At 42.5% G+C, this 18,696-nt stretch overlaps 1 protein-coding gene across 4 annotated transcripts in view; it reads right to left on the reverse strand.

Annotated features, from left to right (window-relative positions):
- DAB1 (DAB1, reelin adaptor protein) overlaps nucleotides 1-18,696 on the reverse strand; it is a 434,251-nt gene that overhangs the window by 313,012 nt on the left and 102,543 nt on the right. The gene's annotated exons all lie outside the window — the stretch shown is intronic.

Raw genomic sequence — 18,696 nt, forward strand, 5'->3', positions numbered from 1 at the left:
TCTCCCTTTTATTTTGACACTTCTAAAAAAATGTTTTCTCTTGTGAAAATCTGTTGAGACTATACTGAGCTACAGTGTCTCATTGTTCATCAATAACTTCAGTTTGGTTTTAGAGCTTTCTAGCCTCATCCTAAAAATCCATGAAAAATATACAGCACAACTAAGTCCTTTCAGCAAATTCTTTTTAGGCACCACTAAAAAAAAGAACATACAAGAACCATGAATTCCTCTGGCTCACCATCTACACCAAGGATAGTTTCTCACACCTATTCTCTTATTCCTCTTTCAACAGGAAGTTGATAATATCTCTGAAAGGAGCATTTAATACCTCTAAATATGTAAAACATATTGTCTTAAGAGTCTGGCTTCTTCTGAAGGACAGAAGAGAAATATCGCTGATTTACACAGTTTTGTAGGGTGTTCAGATGACACAGTGATGACTTCATTCAGATGTGCATATTAAAAGAAATTAATAGAAGATTGATATTTAGTTATCTCAGGAATAGGTACTTTAATACCTTCTCTAGTTATTTTTATTCTGTGATAGCTCAAACATATTTGTGAAAAGAAGATGCTGCCTAACAAGGAACCAAAAATAAGAGGTTAAAAACAGATTTTAAAAAAAAAGCAAGTGGAGAAATTGCTCTTTCTTGTAGTAGTTGTCTACTGGGTAATAAATGCCGCAGAATTTATGCCATTTTGGAAAAGATACTGCAGAAAACAAAATATTGCAGGTTTAAGTATCTTAATTACGGAAATTTCATATTCAATGAACTCTTGCCAAAATAAACTGTGCACATTATCTAAAAAGCAAATGTTAATTAAAACCGTATCTTGATAGCCTTCCTGGCTCACAAGGCATCCTGCTAGTGGGAGATTAAACAAGGTGCTTCAGCTGCAATCAGTCCTCCAGCAGCACGTTTCACTTCATTTTTCTGATGTACGAGGGGCCAAAAGAAGTCAATGTGCATTGATGGCCCTTAGCAGCACCTCATCTTTTTGTCTCTAACATTTGAGATCTACAGTTCATATTTCATGAACTCTATTACAGCTGAGAATAGTTTCCTGCAAAACCCTACAATAAACAAAAGAGTTAAGTTCCAAATATTAATTAGCTGCTTAACACAGAGATATCCACTTATCATCGTGCCCAGCACACACAATAATTAAAGCCATAAAGAACAGAGGACGCATTAATATTTGTGTGGTGTGTGGGCTCTGAGGAGGGATGGCTGTGGGTTACAGAACAGGCCAGTGAGTTCTTACCCAGCTTCAGAGGGGAATCAGAGAAGTCACTTCTCTTCTCTGCAGCCATTTCCATAAATCCAGGAAAATTATATAATAACATCTGTAAGGAGAAGGGTGACCCACTGCTTAGCTCCTCCAGGTTTCTGGGGGAGAGGTTCAGTGCTGTGTTCTGTACATTTGTTTCTTCAGAGAAACTCCAAAAGCAGATGCAATGGGTGATGCATAAAAGCACAAGTAAAGCACTGTTCTAACAGCAGAATCCTGCAGCAATAAAAGCACAGGTACATGGGCTTATTAAGGTACATAAAAATGCATCCAGGGATGCTGAGAATGCCTTTACAGCCTGCGGTAAAGCCTGATGTTCCATGCCTTTACTGCTACAGCTACTGCAGCCAAGGCAATTAAGGAAGCACAGGCAACTTGTGATAAAGTCAAAAGATGACCATTCCCTCCACATCCATGGCCTCAGTTCATGCCTCCCAATGTAATGCACTTGAATGAGGCCTGAAAGGTGGGAGCTCAGTCCTCCCTACTCAAAGCAGAAAAAACAATGATACATCCACAGAATCCCTGGGGAGTCTACTCCTCTTCAAAATCTGTAGGTGAAATTTGGCCAAGTATACTCCTCCTTAAATGCCTTGGTAGGTGACATGTTCAGTTATGGGTTGAATCCACCTCCTCCCTCCTCAAGAAGAGAGTTGTACTGTCATCCTCCAAATATTTCTGAAGAAGGAGGTCAAGCAAGACTTATGAGAAGTTTGGGTATAAATCATAGAATCATAGAAAGGGACCTTCACAATCATTTTCTTCCACCCCCTGCCATGGGCAGGGACACCTGCCACCAGACTAGGTCACCATCCAATCTGGCCTTGGACACTTCCAGGGATGGGGCAGCCACAGCTTCTCTGGGCAACCTGTTCCAAATAAAGACCAGATTATTTCCAGTCAATAATCAGAAAGGTTTTAAGAGTCTAACAAAATACAGTTGCCAAAATAAGCCTCCTTTACACCCTCCTAAAGAAGCTGAAGGCAAACCCAACACACCATCATTGTTAACTTACTCATGCTGGTAAAAGATGACTACATTTTTTTAGCATAAGGTAGTACATATAGTAGTAGTAGCATCACAATAAAGCTGTGGCCAAATCTTCCACATCCATAAGGCTTTAGAGCATCCCTGATCCCATCTCAGTTCTGCCTGATTCAGAAAACGCTTCCTGCAAATACACACAAACATACAAAATCCCAAAAGCTTCACAGCCAACCTCTCAATCAGTTGATTTTGGAAAGAAGCTGCTGAAGTTTACTTTAAGCACAGATTTTTGGAGTTCAGCTGGGGAGGTGATGACACACATCAGCTGCAGCCCTTCACACCTGGCCATGTTCCTCGCTCTGGGGTACACAGGTTTCCTTGTAACATGAATTAAAGCAGACTGAGTACAACAAACTGGTATTTCAGTACTGGGGTTATTCAAAGGTCAGGCCAGAGATTTTGTATGTCCAGTTTTCTGCAGTCTATGGCAAGCTGGTCAATATTTCAATTCCTGAGCATGTATCTTCACAGCAACCTTTCCACATGGATTTGCATAAAGAGTACTAATAAACTAGTAGGGATCTAACCATGTTTTACAGCTATTTCCCAAATCTCTTCCCATGGCAGATGGGAAGTCTTTAAATCCACCTCTAAAAACTGTGCCATGAAGTGAAAATCTCTCCAGGTCCATTTATCTGGGTCTATCAGTCAATACTGGCTGATGAAACCCTCAGCAAAGCCAACAGGTTAGGCACCTGAGTGATTTTCCAAATTGCTTAACTGAATCATCAGGCATCCAAACACCTTTTAAACTCCAGTCTGGGGTGTCTTTAATGCTCAAAACACCATACTGAGACACAGAAGTGCTTGTATTTCTGCTTTACAGAAGTACCTTAGTCAAAATCTCAGAGAAAACTGTAGTTTGAGGGATTCAAACAGGTATCCCGTGTCCTAGGGACATTTTCTAACCACTGGCCTCCCCATGCAGCTGGTCCAGAGCCTTTTTCAAGGACTGCATTTAAAATATCAGCCCTGAAGCCCTTGGTGGGAATGTTAGTTGTAAGAGAAATACTGAGCTCAGAGCTTGAACCCATGACTCCCATATTCCAGTGAATCCCACAGCTACTACATCACAAAGCTGACCCTATTTTATTTGATCTTAAGATGTTTCTAAATCTTGCCTTTTTCTATGGTCAAGGGATAGAATTTAGTTTCTAGTAAGCTATTCTGATTTCATACTTTAGGACATCAAAGTATGAATGATGTTTTTCAATTTTCTCCACTTAAGCTTATTATAAGAAATATTTTAAGGAGCATTATTCCCTAAGATACTGCACACAGAAATCTGCAAAAACCTTCCTCTCCATTGACTTTGGGTCAATGCTGAACACAGACATGATGTGTTTCTTTAAGGACATGTCACAGAATTATACATCTATCACTTAAACAGAATGGCTAAAATACTGCCTGAGACAAAGGGAACCTCACAGCCCATTTGGTTAAGGGATGCTTTAGGGAAAATGCACCCTAATGAAGACAGATTTATATTCCACTGAATTATTTTCTGTCTTTTCACAAGCTATCCTTTCCCACACTGCACGTAACTGTAAACTGCAAAAGCATGATGATACCCTCCCTCTACAACCAGTTTTAGGTTATTTTCACTGACAGCCCTGTCCCAGTGCCCTGATCTGTCCAACTGCTCCTATTAAAGGACCCATCCTAAGTCCCCAGGTCAGCACCACCCCTGTGATGCCGAGAGGATATTTTCCAATTCCACAACACTGATATTTTCTCCTAAAGGCAGATGGAAACAAGCTGTATCATTCCCATTAGACTAAAAAGCACCAATATCTTGTGAAGTTGCAGCAATATTGTTGGTGGATTTAAACAAGCAACATAAAAGCTTGTTGCCTGAGAGAGCTGACACGGTGCTGTGTGTCACTCTTTATTATGCTGCTGATAGTCATTTATATCTGGATGTGGAGCAGAAGCCTCACAGACTCACAGCAGCAACACAATGCAGAAAGCACAAGAGTGTGTATTTTAGACAGAACACAGGCATGAAGCTTGTTTTTGTTTGGTTCAGGGTCATTGGGACAGGACAGAAAAGATCAGGATCTAACTGCTGTCAGGGCACCTGAACTTGTATAAGTTCATTTTTTTCCCTCTTCTTTTTCCTTCCCATCTAATTTTTGTCTATCTTTGGACAACAAGCTCAATGTGAGTAACCAGGGTGCTGCTGCAGCCAAAGAGCCAACAGGATGGCTGCACCAGCAAGGGCATCACCAGCAGAGATAACAAAGTCATTATCCCACTGTATGTGGCACTTATCAGGCCACACCTGGAATGCTGTGCTCAGTTTTGGTCACTGCTATGTAAAAAAATGTGGACAGGCTGGAGAGGGTCCAGAGAAGGGCTACAAAGATGATCCAAGGCCTGGGAAGCCATCATATGAGGAAAGGCTCAGTGACCTGGGTTTTCAGCCATGAGAAAAGAAGGCTGAGGGGAGACCCTTATGACCATGTTCCAGTATTTAAAGGATGGCTACAAAGAAGAGGGAGGGGAGGGTCCCTTTTTACAAGATGAGGGGCAGTGGGTATAAATTACTCTTGGGGAGATTCCTCTTGGACACAAGAGGAAAATTTTTCAGAATTGGAATAATCATCATTGGAATAATCTTCCCAGTGAAGTGGCAGATTCCCCACAATTGGACACTTCAAGATTCAGCTGGACAGTCGGGGCCACCTTGTCTAGACAGTGCTTTTGCCAAGAAGAGTTGGAGCAGATGACCCTTGAGGTCCCTTCCAATTTGGTATTCTGTGACTGATATTTTGCTCCTGGAAGACGTGGACTGGCCATGCAGTACAGAACAGCAATACATGGAAAGAAATCACACTAGTCCATGTTCCAAAAGGCATCTCAGAAGTTTAGGTTCATCCAGAAGTGTCTCTGGATGGTACCTTCACCCTGCTGCTCTCAGGACCATACTCCATCACATCCTAATGAATCCTGATTGAATAGAGGTATATTCTGAGGTATAGTCAGAGACTATTTCTTATTGAAAAAACAAGTCCTCTTCCCAAATCCCTCACAAAAACCACACACAAACCCCCTCTTCAGAGTTTCCTTTTTCTCCCACATGTCCCACGGCCCAGATGAGAGGTTGCACACCTGAAGCTGGTGGCTGAAAGAACAGCCTGGATGAGTTCAGGAGGCAGCCAAGGTTTTGAATTGGAATTCTGCATTCCAATTTGAATGGATTTCTACAGTCCCGCTGCAGCATTTATCCAAGGCAGCATTTGCAAGGCTGAGGTTATCCACACTGCTGAGCAAACAGCACACAGCTCATTTATCTGGAGGGGCTTTGTTCAGCCCGGTTTCACGCTCCCAGCTCGGACACGATGTTTAGCTCCTGGAAGATACACTACTGTATATTTAGATAGCAATCACACAAGCCATCATTTTAGATGCCAAAGAAAGTAAAATTAAATACCACGGGGATTATATCAGAAACCAGGTTTAGCTAGTATTTCAGCTCTGGGTCATTATTTCGCATGTATATATCAAAGGAATGTGAATATGGAATAGGCTGAGAAGCAGAATGCAGATGCAAATGCCAAAATACTAGAAGACTAATAGATTATTTTTAAGGGGAGGGAATAGACTGAAAATATAGGAGAAAGTTGCTGAAATAAATCAAAGGTGAGCAGATGCACTTGGCCAAATGGCTTTTTCCTTCATAGTACAGCGATTTGTTTTATCCTTATGCTTCCCGAATCCAGTCAATAAGACTGCATTAAAAATGCATGGGCCAATTTGATGGCTACAACACAGGGGTTTTCAGAAAAGCTGGGGCATTTGGAAGGGCACAAGGACTGTATTTATGTACAGAAGAGGAAAACAGAGGTTGGGAGAGGGAAATACTTGTCCGATATCAGGTTCCCAATCTAGCAAAAATAATAAATTCCTCTTCTTTCAGGAAAACAGCCTTCTTTATCAAGAGAAGCTGCCACATTCACACCAGGCACTCACGGTGGGGGGGGCGGGGGGAGAGTAATAGCACCTACGAGAAGAGCAGCCTAATTTTTACCACTTCCCTTTGCCACTTGCTGTATTTTAGGACTCCTGTGGATGCAGGCTGGGGATAGGCACTACCAAAGGCTTTCAGGGAAGCTGGCAGACAATGAATTTTCATCAGAAAACAAAGCTGACATTTTCCAATTTTCTGTCTGGACAAAAGAGTAGAAAACACTTCAATTGGAGGGAGCACCCACTGAGCCGGGAGATCTCATCCCTCAGTCTCAGCTGACATGGGTCAGTGGTTGGCTCTATTTGGTGGCAGCACTTCGGACTGAGAGTTCTTTGGGAGCATCCCACCTGCACACCCCTTCCACCTGCAGCAATTCACTGGTTCTGCTTCCTGCAGTCACTCCAAATCTGTGAAACTGCACGACCTGTCCCACAGACAGTGGCAGCTCCGAGCCCTCCTGGGGCAAACTGAGGCCCAACCCTCCATAGGGTTGGCAACCCTTTCCAGCGAAGTCCTGGTGCTACAGGATCTCAGCAGGCTGCCAGCAGATTATGGAGGCACTCTCTGCTGTGCAGAGCCCTTCAGCACGCCTGGGTCACCCTGAACTACTTTCTAAGAGGCTGGGTCTGCCCAACAAGGGCTGACTGGTGCATTAAACAAACAAAGCTTGGTTGGAATGGCTGGATCACTGGTCTGCAGGACTCAGCTCCCAGCACTGACCTCACCAGCCCACTGTCAAACTCCTGCTGCAACAATCCTGCTGCCAGGGGCAGGAATTCACAGGCGTTTGCCACATTCTTTGGTTGGATATTTCAGATGTTTTAAGAACTTGACCATGTGGGCCTTTAGGCTCGGAGATAAATCAAGGGAGAGCATCTCCATTTGGAAAGCAAGCGCATTGTCCAAGGAGAGGGGAAGAAGAGAGAGGGGGGTGGAGGGAACGAGACTCGTGCTCTCTTCGTAAAATCTGTCAGAGGATCCACGGCTGATTTGCAGCTCTGCTCTCCCCCTGGGATGCCTGCAGCCAGCCAAGCTGCACAGGAAGGTCTTCCCCGGCACGAAGGCAGAGAACACATTCTGTGACACAGTAAAACATTGAAATTAAATTTAACAACAGAGGAAAACAACTTCTGAGGGCTCCTCCAGCAGCAGCAAGAGGTTTGTGCCGCTATAGGAACATCTGAATTTGCATGAAGTGTAAACACACTCACACACACACACACACACACACACACACATACGCACACCCTGCTCCTGTTTGCACCCAGAGTGTTCAGAAAATAGCACATGTTCCTTCCCTCACTTCCACCTCACTGCAGTCATGGCAGAGCCAAAGCCCTGCGAATGGCTGGAAGGAAGCAGGGCTGTCATCCAGCCGCTCCGCAGTCACAATCCGCTGGGACGAGATTGTTCCAAACTGTTGTTGGGGACCATTCAAGCGGCAAAACATTAAATGTTTCTATTATTTAGTGCATGCAGCTGGTTAAACTGAACAGCCTAGCAGGCTAATGGGAACACAGGAATAACCAGGTCAGCCAAAGAAGGTGTAAGAGTGAGAGTGTGTGTGTGTGTGTGTGTGTGTATTGCTTGCTGCTTCTTGTATCGAGTGGAGATTTAGGAACAAATAGCCTGTGTTGTAGCACTTTCTACCACTGAGAGCTGTACAAGGCACTGATTAACTTTTTAAAACCTAGTGGGGAATGGAAGGATCTCTAGGAAGGTCGTACAGGGGCAAAGCTGCCCTTAAAGGAAAAAAAAAAGCAAGAGCTTTCATGCAGCTTCAGGTGCAGCGGGACTGCCATGGAAAGGCCTCCTGGGTTTGGGGGCTCAAGCACTGCACAGAAGGATTGTATAAAGCACAGCTGAGGATGGAACTATATTACTCATGGACTGTAGAGTTATTGCTGGATTGTTGGTCTGGATCAGAAATCATTCCCTGTAAAAATCCAACATTTCCATACTATTTTGCAACTCTTTGGAAGCTATTTCCACCATCTGGAACTACACTATCCATTGCAGATCCCCTCCTAAGCATCTCCTGTCTAGGTAGAATCATGAGGTGCATCCTACCAATTAAAAAATTATCATCTTAGTCTCTCTTTTTGGAAACCAGCCTGCAAACCACCCTAATATTTAGGGTGACATGGAGGAAAATGAAAGCAAGCAAGCAGAGGCATTTCCATAATGCCAGGACTAATTGCTCTGTTATGGAGCCATTTGGTTGAGAAACAGTCCAGAAAAAGTCAAATGGAAGTCCTCAAGCTTCAGGCATTTCAAGAGTGGGTGGGCAGAGCCCGGGGTAGGAGACCAGACAGCACAAGCTGCACAGCAGATGACTGTGTCTGTTACATCTATATCTAATTCCCTTGGATTTATGGCACCCTCAGAACCAGCCCACGGGCACTGCTCCGCAGGGTGTGCAGCCTCAGACCACTGCCTGTCACCCACCCATCCCTCTGATCCATAGGGAAACAAATCATACCTTCCAACTATTTTTATGCCTTTAAAATTCCACCTGATGGTGACTAACAGCACAGTGATAGTCACCACACACTTTTGTTTTACATTACAAATTGAGTTCTGCAGAAGATCCATGTTTGGATAAACAACAAATTTGGAAAATCAGCTTCATCGCAGTTAAGGGGAAATCTTCCCCAGACTGAAATTTTTAGTGCAGGAAACTGCTGCAGAAATTGTTTTGTATAATCAGCAAAACTCTCCACACCAGAGTCATCCACGTGCACAAAATTAGAAAACTATTCTAACGAAAGTAAATGAATTCTAAATGAAAGTGCAAGTGCACATGGAAGTCAAGACCTTCTGCTCCAAAAACTTTGAGATATTTAGACATCATAACATCTTTCTCTAGATTTTTCTTGAACTAAATAATGTCAAATTCAACTAATTTCACAAAATATTTCTATTCTAATGCAAATGCAGGTCTCATCAGGGTATTGTTGTCAAAATTTCTGCAATTAAATTTACTTGAAAATTAGTTAAGCTGTCCTAGAAGATTTGGGCTAGCACTGCACCACAAGTTTTACAGCTTTCCAGTTACAAAGATTAAACTTATGCAGTAGAATCATGGAATCCTAGAATGGCTTGGGTTGGAAGAGACCTTAAAGACCATCTATTTCCAACCCCACTGCCATGGGCAGGGAATATTCCACTAGACATGTACTGATATACCAGTATGTCCCAGTATCCAAGCTCAGAAAAGGGAGACTGTCATTCTCATTCTATCTATTCACTCCCCTCAATGGTGTATTGTGCCCCAGCTCATTATTTTTGCAGCCTGCTGTGTATTTTTGGCTCATACATGTCTGCTAAGGTAAGCAAACAAAACTTGAAAGACCTACTTCTGCTAAATCAAACTTATGCTACAGTTTCTTTTCATCTTTCTTTTTTTTTCCCCCTCTTCTTTAAGGTTCAGTTCCTCACTACATCAGAGTTCATGGCCTTAAAATCTGCTTTGGAAAGAAACGCAACATGGACCCCTGTTGATAATTAGCCCCAAGTCTGAAGGTGAAGAAGGAGGAGGTTCACATTCCCCATCAGCAAATTCCAAAGCCAGGTGGGTGCTCTCCATCCACCTGCAGCTCTGACATGTAAGAAACATAATTAGGAATTGGTTCCTATATTTTTCAAAAGGAGTAAGAATTATGAAGTAATCCTTATAGGACTCCAATTTTTGCATGTTATCCTATTGGGATATCCACATCCCTCTTCTGAGTTCTCAGGTAAGTATTAATGTGCACTAAAATTTTTTGCATTTTCCCAAGAGGAATTCCCTACACTAGGGGTGGCAGCGCCTGACCAAGAAAGTACATTTCATAGACTGGTTTGGGGGTGGAAGGGACTTCAAAGCTCAACCAGTTCCAACCCCCTGCCATGGGTAGGGACACCTTCCACTGGAGCAGGTTGTTCCAAGCCCTGTCCAACCTGGCCTTCAACACTTCCGGGGATGGGGCAGCCACAACTTCTCTGTGCAATCTGTGCCAGGGCCTCACCACCCTACATAAATGTTTGCCTACAAAAAGAAGGCAAACAATTCCCACCTAAAGGTGGGAGCTACATCCTGACCTCTGATTTACAGCAAGGGGAAAACAGCAGCAGAAAAACATTTCTGGAAGGCCTAATCCATAGAGGTAATCCATAGGTAACGCAATGGGAACAGAACGGAGTAACTAATTACGTTTGGAGTGTGTGTGCAGAGCACTTTATTGACCAGACCTCTTAAATTGGTATTTATGTTATTGCTGTCTGGAACCCCCAGGCCTTCTTTGAGTGATATTAGTAGATGAGATAAATAGAAATTATTTTACAGTTCCTGATCAGGTTACTGACACATATGTTTCTTGTTTGTAAATGTCAATTCATTAGCATATGAAGGATAAACTCGTATACTTCAATAACTACATTTTCTGATAAAGCCATTCAAAAGAACAAAGCAAAACACCAACCCAAGAGCATGTTTTCACAACATCTGAATCTGCTGCGAGGCTGCTTTGGAAGATACATAAACCAAAGCTGACACTACACTTGATCTCAGCCAAAAAGCCTAATAGCAATATTATAGCCCGTAATGTTTTACATCTGACAAGCGTGAAGATCCTGTTTGTGCATCTATCCATTATTTATCACCTTAGTCAAAATTACTACCACACAACCCCCCCCCCCACGCCAGCCGTGCACGTTGCGGGGGCAGAATTGCCACCTGGAATGGCAAAACCAGGAACCACTCACCGTGTGGAATATTTTCAAAGTCAGGGGATGTTTTATTTCTGCAGCTGATTTGCAGTCAGGCTGGACTTGGAGAAATAAGTGAGCACAGCTCTAATAGACAGCGTTGGAGAGTCAACCAAAGAAACCATCTCTTGTCTCCTGTCTCAGGAGTTGTAGCTCTGCTTAAGGTTACCCCATTTTCTCTATACTCCACATTTTATAAACCATATCTTTATCTGAGAGGGTGGATAATCCCTGTACACAGGAGCTATTGGCAAGTATAGGAGTTATTCAAATCTCTAAAACACAGACATCTGCTGCAGCTCTCACATGCTTCAGCTTTCACAGGTGGCTTTTTCCATGCAGGATGGACAGCCCAGTGTTGTCCCCTGCAGTGAACAGGTTTTTCTGCTGGAAAACATCCCGATTCATTCCAGTCTTCCTTGCGCTATCTGAAAGGAGTCCATTTCTGTACCATTCTCTGTGTCCTGGCCTGGATCAGTAGGTCCAAAGAGCAAAACTAATGACAAAAACACACACGCTTTCCCCAAAGGTTACACAGATAAAAAATAATAATCATACCACTTTCAGAAACTTTTCCTCTGGATATTGCAGAAATCATGATACTTTTTCACAACTTTGGGATGTTGCTGACAGAGCAGCAGCACTTGGGAAGGTTGTCTGCATCCTGGATACTTTTCTTTGCATGATGCCTTTGCTTCACAGTAAAAAACAAAACAGCATCTGTGGAATAAAACTGTAACTCATGCAGAAAGGCATTTTAAAATAAATATCTATCTTTTTTTACCAGAATAGATCAGAAAATATTTTCTGAAGGTGAAAGAATAATGAATTATCAATAGGCAACGTGGGTGGAATCATTCGCATCCCATCTGCCTTCTCGCTGCCTAAATCCAGCAACTCCTGCAGTCCCGCAAATGCTCCTCAGCTACAGCACGTGAACAGAGAGACCTGTCCATCTCCTACTGATTTAAAGATTAAAACCCTGCCTAGAAGAAGCTACCTACCAAGACGTGTTCCAAGTTCTTACAGTCCTGATACGACTGCCGCTGAAATCAGCGGGAGTCCTGCCACTGATCCTAACAGTGCTCAGATCACATTTCCCACAGAGAGTTATTCAGGAATCCTAACGCAGACATTTTGTCAGTAAAAAGAGCACAACTGTAGAATATGTACTGGAAAAAAGGAATTTTATATTGGCAGGAAGATAGATAAAATACCTTAATAGGGTTTTCTTTTCTTCTCTGATTTCTATTATTCATGGAAGTCTAATGATCCCTTCCTGCACGCAAGACAAAAGTAAACCAGAGCCTCCTGATAGCAGGGCTGGTACTCTGTCATTAATGTGATGTGGGTATGTTAATGCAACAGTAATTGCCCACCCTAGTGCACTCAAATCACCTTGAGCTGCAAGAGTATCACTGTTAGAGTTTCATTTTCATTAAGATGACAAAAAGGACCCCGAGATGACTGTCTGGTTTCGTGCGGTATTCATGAAAGTGAATATTAACAGAATTGGGAGGGAAATGAAGAGCAAACCCAGAAATTAGCTAAACTGATGCCCTAACGCTGTAATTAAATAGATGTGGTGACCCGGTATGTCCCCCTCCAGACTGGCCAGAAAGAAGCTGATGGCAAATAACTCAAGAGGCATCTGAACATCAGTGCTGGCTCGTAATAAAACTTTCAAAACACGCAAGCTGCAGTGAAATTTAATCAAGTGAATTTCACATCAACGCAGCTTCTAAAAAGAATTAAAAATCAAGAAGAATCACAATTTCAAGGCAACGTCGCCAGCCAGAGAAAGCATAATCCATATTTGCATTAGGTCCTCATGCATCTTGTCACGTATCTGCTGCACTGAAATCTTCTCCCCACTTGGCACAAAACTTCCTTAGTTTTCAAACAACTACGAAAGAAAGTCCGTAACTAATTCATCGAAGGAGCTTTGAGCCAAAATGCTGAACCCTGTGGGCCACGGTGATGAATTCCTGACTTGGGAAAGAAAAGTTTGAGACAGATATGATTAACTTTCCATGCTGGGAAGTGTGGCTGCCCTGAAAGGGCAAGGAGTGTTGGGAACCGCAGATGGCATCCCAGAGCTCCGCGATGAATCGGGAGCATCTTACGTTCCCTGGGGGGATGTTCGCACTGTGTCTGCGTCTAGACCTGGAAGACGCCATTGGAATGGCAGGACCCATCATCGGCTTGTGAGCCGTACGTGATATAACTCAGTAACTGGATGGGCTGCAAGAAGGGGAATAGAAACATGAAACAACATGTGAAAAGTACCAATTAAAGCACCAATGTGGAGGCTTTATATCTCCAAAGAACCCGCTTGGGTTTGCTGAGGTTATCTGTAAGGAGACTCCTTGCCAGCAAGGATCCAGCCAGTCAGAGTTGAAATACGAATTTGTTTTTTTTTTTTTACTTTTAGGTTACAAGGGAATAGTGCAGGCAGGGAGGGATGTTGCTGAAATCCAGCTCCGTAATGGAAACCTGGATGAAACGGTGGCTGCATCCTTATCACCTCCCTGCAATTCAACACAAACGCTCGCAGCCTGACCACGTGCCCAAGACAGTTGACGGAGTTTATGTTAGTTCAGCCATGTGTTGCTATTCTGATAAAGGACAAACTGACTCGCCATTAGAAGCTAACAACAGCCTTAGAAAATGTACTGTTAAGCATGTTTCTTGGTTAAAAAAAAAAAATAAAAAATACGTTCGATGCATTTTGAAATGATGAAAAAAAAAAAAAAGGGCCTGAATGTTCAGCTGTGTTTTGAATTGCAGAGTGCACACTCCACCTGAAAATAATCTGTGCTCTGCTAAAGTCATTCGTGTAGAGACTTAAATTATTTTTATTCTTTGTCAGTGGTAAAATGATACTTAATATTTTATCTCTTTTGTTCGCAGCAAGGTTTTTTCTTGTTTTGGAAAATAAACGTCTTTCCCTGGGGAGTTCGGCATCAAACAGCTCCTGAAGCAAGTAATATTTTTTGCAGCTGTTGTGAGCAGGGTTCATCTGTAGTTTGACTCAGAAGCGACTTGTGCATCACTGGGGTCAGAGATCATACGAGTGGAGAGAACGTCACATAAGAACGAACGAACAAGGACAAAGGAAAAAATATGGGAACAGTTCCTCACGTGCTGGGAATGAACTAATGGTAACGAAAGGGCAATTACACTCCTGAAGTAAAGCTTCTTCTAAATCAAAGTGGCACAGTACAGTATATTGTTACAGACTCACAGCACAAGCAAAAAGAGCAACACAATAAATAAAACCAGAATTCCATACCCTGTCTGCTTGTTCTCCAAATTGAAGCATCTCAAATATTACAGCAATATTTTCTGTATTTCATTACAGAGTCTGCATTTGCCACTTACACACTTTAGCATGGAGGACATAAGTGACTGTAGTAAGTCACTGGCAGAGAATGTGGCTCTATAATGGGGTGCATCCAAAACCTCAGCATTGCTACTCAGAAGGTGAAACCAAACACTGGAAGAGGAACTGAGCCTAAAAACCTAAGGATTCTTACACACCTATGCCATTTGTGAAAGCGGAATGCCGGGGAAAATAAAAAGTATGGAAATATTATCACCTTTTAGAGAGCCTTAAGGACCAAACAGACAGATCAAAGCACAGCTGATTTATGAGCAAATCTCACCTACTCTTTTAAGAGCTTTCCAAAATTACCACTGTATATCGAGGCTTTAAAAACAATGGATGAAAAAGTAGAGGGGCAAAGGATTTCATTCTTCACATAAAATAATCTCTGTGTGGAGCATATTAATGTTCCTTTGAGGGGCTCTATAAAAGCCCCTATATTAGAGAGATAAGGAAATATATTGAAATGGGCCAAACTAATCCACAGAGCTAAAAGACACAACAAAATATTTAAATACCTGCTCTGCAAGTTCTCCCGGGCTCCATCATAAAACCTGGGTCATTTATAATCAGACATAAAGAATAATGAGCAGAGGGCACTTCAGTCCTTTTGCAATGTCCCCTCATTGTAATTCACTGGTTTGTCAGGAGCACATCCTGCTCCGCTCAGACAAACAAGATACAAGATCATGTGTCTCCAGGGATGGAAAGAGGAGAAAATCCACAGAAAGAACAAACATGTCCACCCTTATGTCCAGCACTGTCATAATTAATGACAGCAAAAAAACCTCAGTGCCTCAGGGGTTAGGTCAGCCTCTAAGTACTATAGATCCAAAGAGACCACACAGGAAATCACATTATTCCATATCTTCCTCCTGCATGGCTCTTTAGACTTTTTCCCCAAAAAGACTGTAATGAATATTGTCAGATACAAGATACTGGAATAAATGGACCTTGGGTCTCACTCAATTCCTGTGGCTATATTGGTATTAGAAGACAAGCTGTCATAGGCATCTAAATGATGATGGAGCCCCTAAAAATGAAAGGGCAGAAAAACCAGGAATGATGCAGCAGGCAATTCGATCAGCATCTGCTCTTCTTCCCCTTCTTTTCCAAGCACAGCTCTAACATTTTGCATGGCTTCATAGTTCTCCAGACTAGGACTCCAGCCCCACTCCCAGGAAAAAAACCCAGGTTTGTGTACAGTGTATTTCACTTTGATAACTATTTTCCCTAGAAGTTTAATAGAAAGCTCTGAAAACATAACTAATTCTGCCTCCCTAGTGCCTTGTTCATCTCAGCTACCTTCCAGGAGAGACCACCTGGCCCACCATGTGGAAATGAGAAAAGAAACTACAGAGTCAACCCCCCTGGCTGGTAACAGAGGATATTTATTACACTTGTCCACAGCCTTCAAGGAATTGGTGTGTTTGTGCATAATTTAGTAGGTAGTTGCAGGAGTTCATTGTTAGAGGCTGAACATCTACTTTAATGGTTATAGATACACTCTGAGTTTTCAATCTGCTTCTCTATTTCCGAAGGGGAAAACAATGTAAATATCTCTCGGAAAACCGGGATATAAATAATGGGGCACAGGGTGGGATTTGGAGTTTCTTCCCACTGTAAGCTCCTGCATTCTACCTCTGGTCACTGCCTTATGTCCTGTTCCAATCCTTCCTCAAGCAGATGAAGTGGATGTGCTGCCTGCCATGACCACTGCTGCAGTTGCAGCACATCCCTGGCATGTGCAGAGACCCAGATACAGCCAGAGCCCCACAGAAAGCCCACAAACCCCCTCTTGTGTCTCTTCACCACTGACAAGGTTGGATGGGACCGTGAGCAACCTGATCTAGTGTGTGGCATCCCTGCCCACGGCAGGGAGTTGGAACAAGACGATCTTTAAGGTCCCTTCAAACACAAACCATTCCGGGATTTCTGTGACAAAAGAAACACCACTGAAAACCAGGAGGTGCATGTGCCACCATGACAGTGTCAAAGCAGGGTCTCCTCTCCTCCCGTCTCACTCGCACTCCCCTCCCAAAATCCAGTCCCAAGTCTGCAAAGTCACCACTTGATCATATGATGATGAAGGATGTGGCTGGAAAGTGCCCAAAGTTGAAGGATAGCAGTGAGAGAAATTAAGCCACTGAGAGATGCTGAGGTGAGGAACGCGCTGCTGGCACTTTGGTTAATCAGTGCGATGTTTCTAGTAACAGCTTCATAAAAGCCTAAGTTTAATAACACCTCAGCCCCTTCCAGAAAGTGCTCATTAACTCACTGTCACTGCTTGGTGTATCCTTAAATTGCTACCTTTAAAAACCTGCAGAAAACTTCAAAGGTGGTGAGGCTGAAGAGCAAATATTCACTGGTGTCTTAAAATGAAATCTAAGGTAGGGCAATGAGCAGAGGAACAGTTGGTGAACAGTTGGTGAATGGATATTTTTATGCAAGGAATGCCTGAAGGAAAGAGAAGGAAAAAAACTGTGTAGGAAGAAGGAGCAATTAATATGCTCCCTTTTCCCCCCCCTTACGCTTATTTTGATTTAAAAGTCTATTCTTTCAGTACCACAGATTAAGGTCGCTCTACAATTTACCGTGCAAAAGAAAGTGGTCATAGGGGTGGAATCAAGAAATCAAAGAACCTATGACAGAGTTTTTAATTATTCAAAAATGATCACAAAGATATTCTGAATTAATTTTCACATTTTTGCATTTGTACATTTCAAAAGTGTATGTGCATGGATGTCACTCAGTTCACTGGGAAGTGGCACACATCCTTAAGACCAGTTCCCTCGTTAATGTCACTCTTGATTGGGAAGGCCACCAACTGTAACAACATCCTGCTAAAAACATTAAACACTTCAACATTTCACGTGAGCTGTTCTCACCAAAAAGCCCTGACTTCCCCAGAAATATGTGCAACAACAAACTTTTGATGCCAAAAGCTGTTTAGATAAATATACCAAGTTAAAATAATTTTAAAAAACACTCTGCATCCAGATTCCCTCTTGCATCCTGCTAATTCCAGGGTACAGGCCTTTATGGGAGCATCTTTTAGCTTAATGGGAGCTGTGAGGCACCATCAGAAACAGAGGTCACAAAGAGAGCCTCAGAAAGCAGCAGATGCCCCAAGTGAACGTGGGATGAGCTGGACTGGACCCTCCCAGCAGAATTTATCCTGGGAGTGATGTCTTGACTTCCAGCAAGGATGAGGAGAGAAATCTTCACACTCTCAATGTTTTTATAAGCAAGGAATCAATACAACATCAAGGAACTTGTAGATGTGTGTGAGATGTGGACAGTTTTGGGGGTAATTATTGGAAATTTGGCTTTACTGAGAAGTATTAGTATCATGTACACAAGGCTGTGGAGGGTAGACACAGAATTTAATAGCTTTTTATTGAAAACATGCTCCTATGAACAGTCTACAGATTCTTAATTATTTTTTTTAAACTATCACCATTTTTAAGGGAAGCTCCACTTTGGAAATGTACGTTTTCACACCTGGAACAGAGATGAGCAGATGGGGAGAATAGGAGAACAGAATAGTCAAGTAAAGATCACAGGAGAAACTCTTTAAGAGCCTCTGCAAGAGAAGGACAAATATTGGCATCAAATATTTATGGACAGTCATTCAATCAAGGTCCGTGAGCTTCCGTTCAAGTATTCATTCTCTTTTCTATTTACTCCTTGCAAAAATTCACTGCATGAGCAAGGTTTAGCATGACTAGATCTCCATCTAAAATATGCACACTGGATGCAAGTAACTTTTCATAGTTGTGAAGAATTGGACATTTGTGAAGTGAATGGGAGTGTTGCTGTGGGTTTCAGATACACTGAGATTTCCCTCCAGATGTCTTCTAGCTGATTTCAAAGCAAGAACAATCAATTCCACTGACAATAGGAATAGCAAAGCATTCATAATCTTTCATAGAATGAGACAGCTTTTGAAACAAAATCCATTTTCCAAGTTACATTGAATAACATGGGCACTTAAGACCAATTCCAAGCTGAGGAGAAATTCTATACAGTGGCTACTTGCTCGGACAAAGTTAATGGAATACTGCAAAAAAACAGGGAAGGCTCTTCCTGGACCTATTCTACACACATAGACACACACACACTAACACACCAGTTTTTTTGGTTTGACTTCTTTCCTGTTCAGACTTGTGATTTAGGACATTACCCTCCATGTCTGAACTTAAAATTACAGCAAATTGCAGAGCAGTAATTCAGAGGACTGTC

The sequence above is a fragment of the Lepidothrix coronata genome, unplaced genomic scaffold (genome assembly GCF_001604755.1).
Source record: "Lepidothrix coronata isolate B3197 unplaced genomic scaffold, Lepidothrix_coronata-1.0 Scaffold12, whole genome shotgun sequence".
NCBI lineage: Eukaryota > Metazoa > Chordata > Aves > Passeriformes > Pipridae > Lepidothrix > Lepidothrix coronata.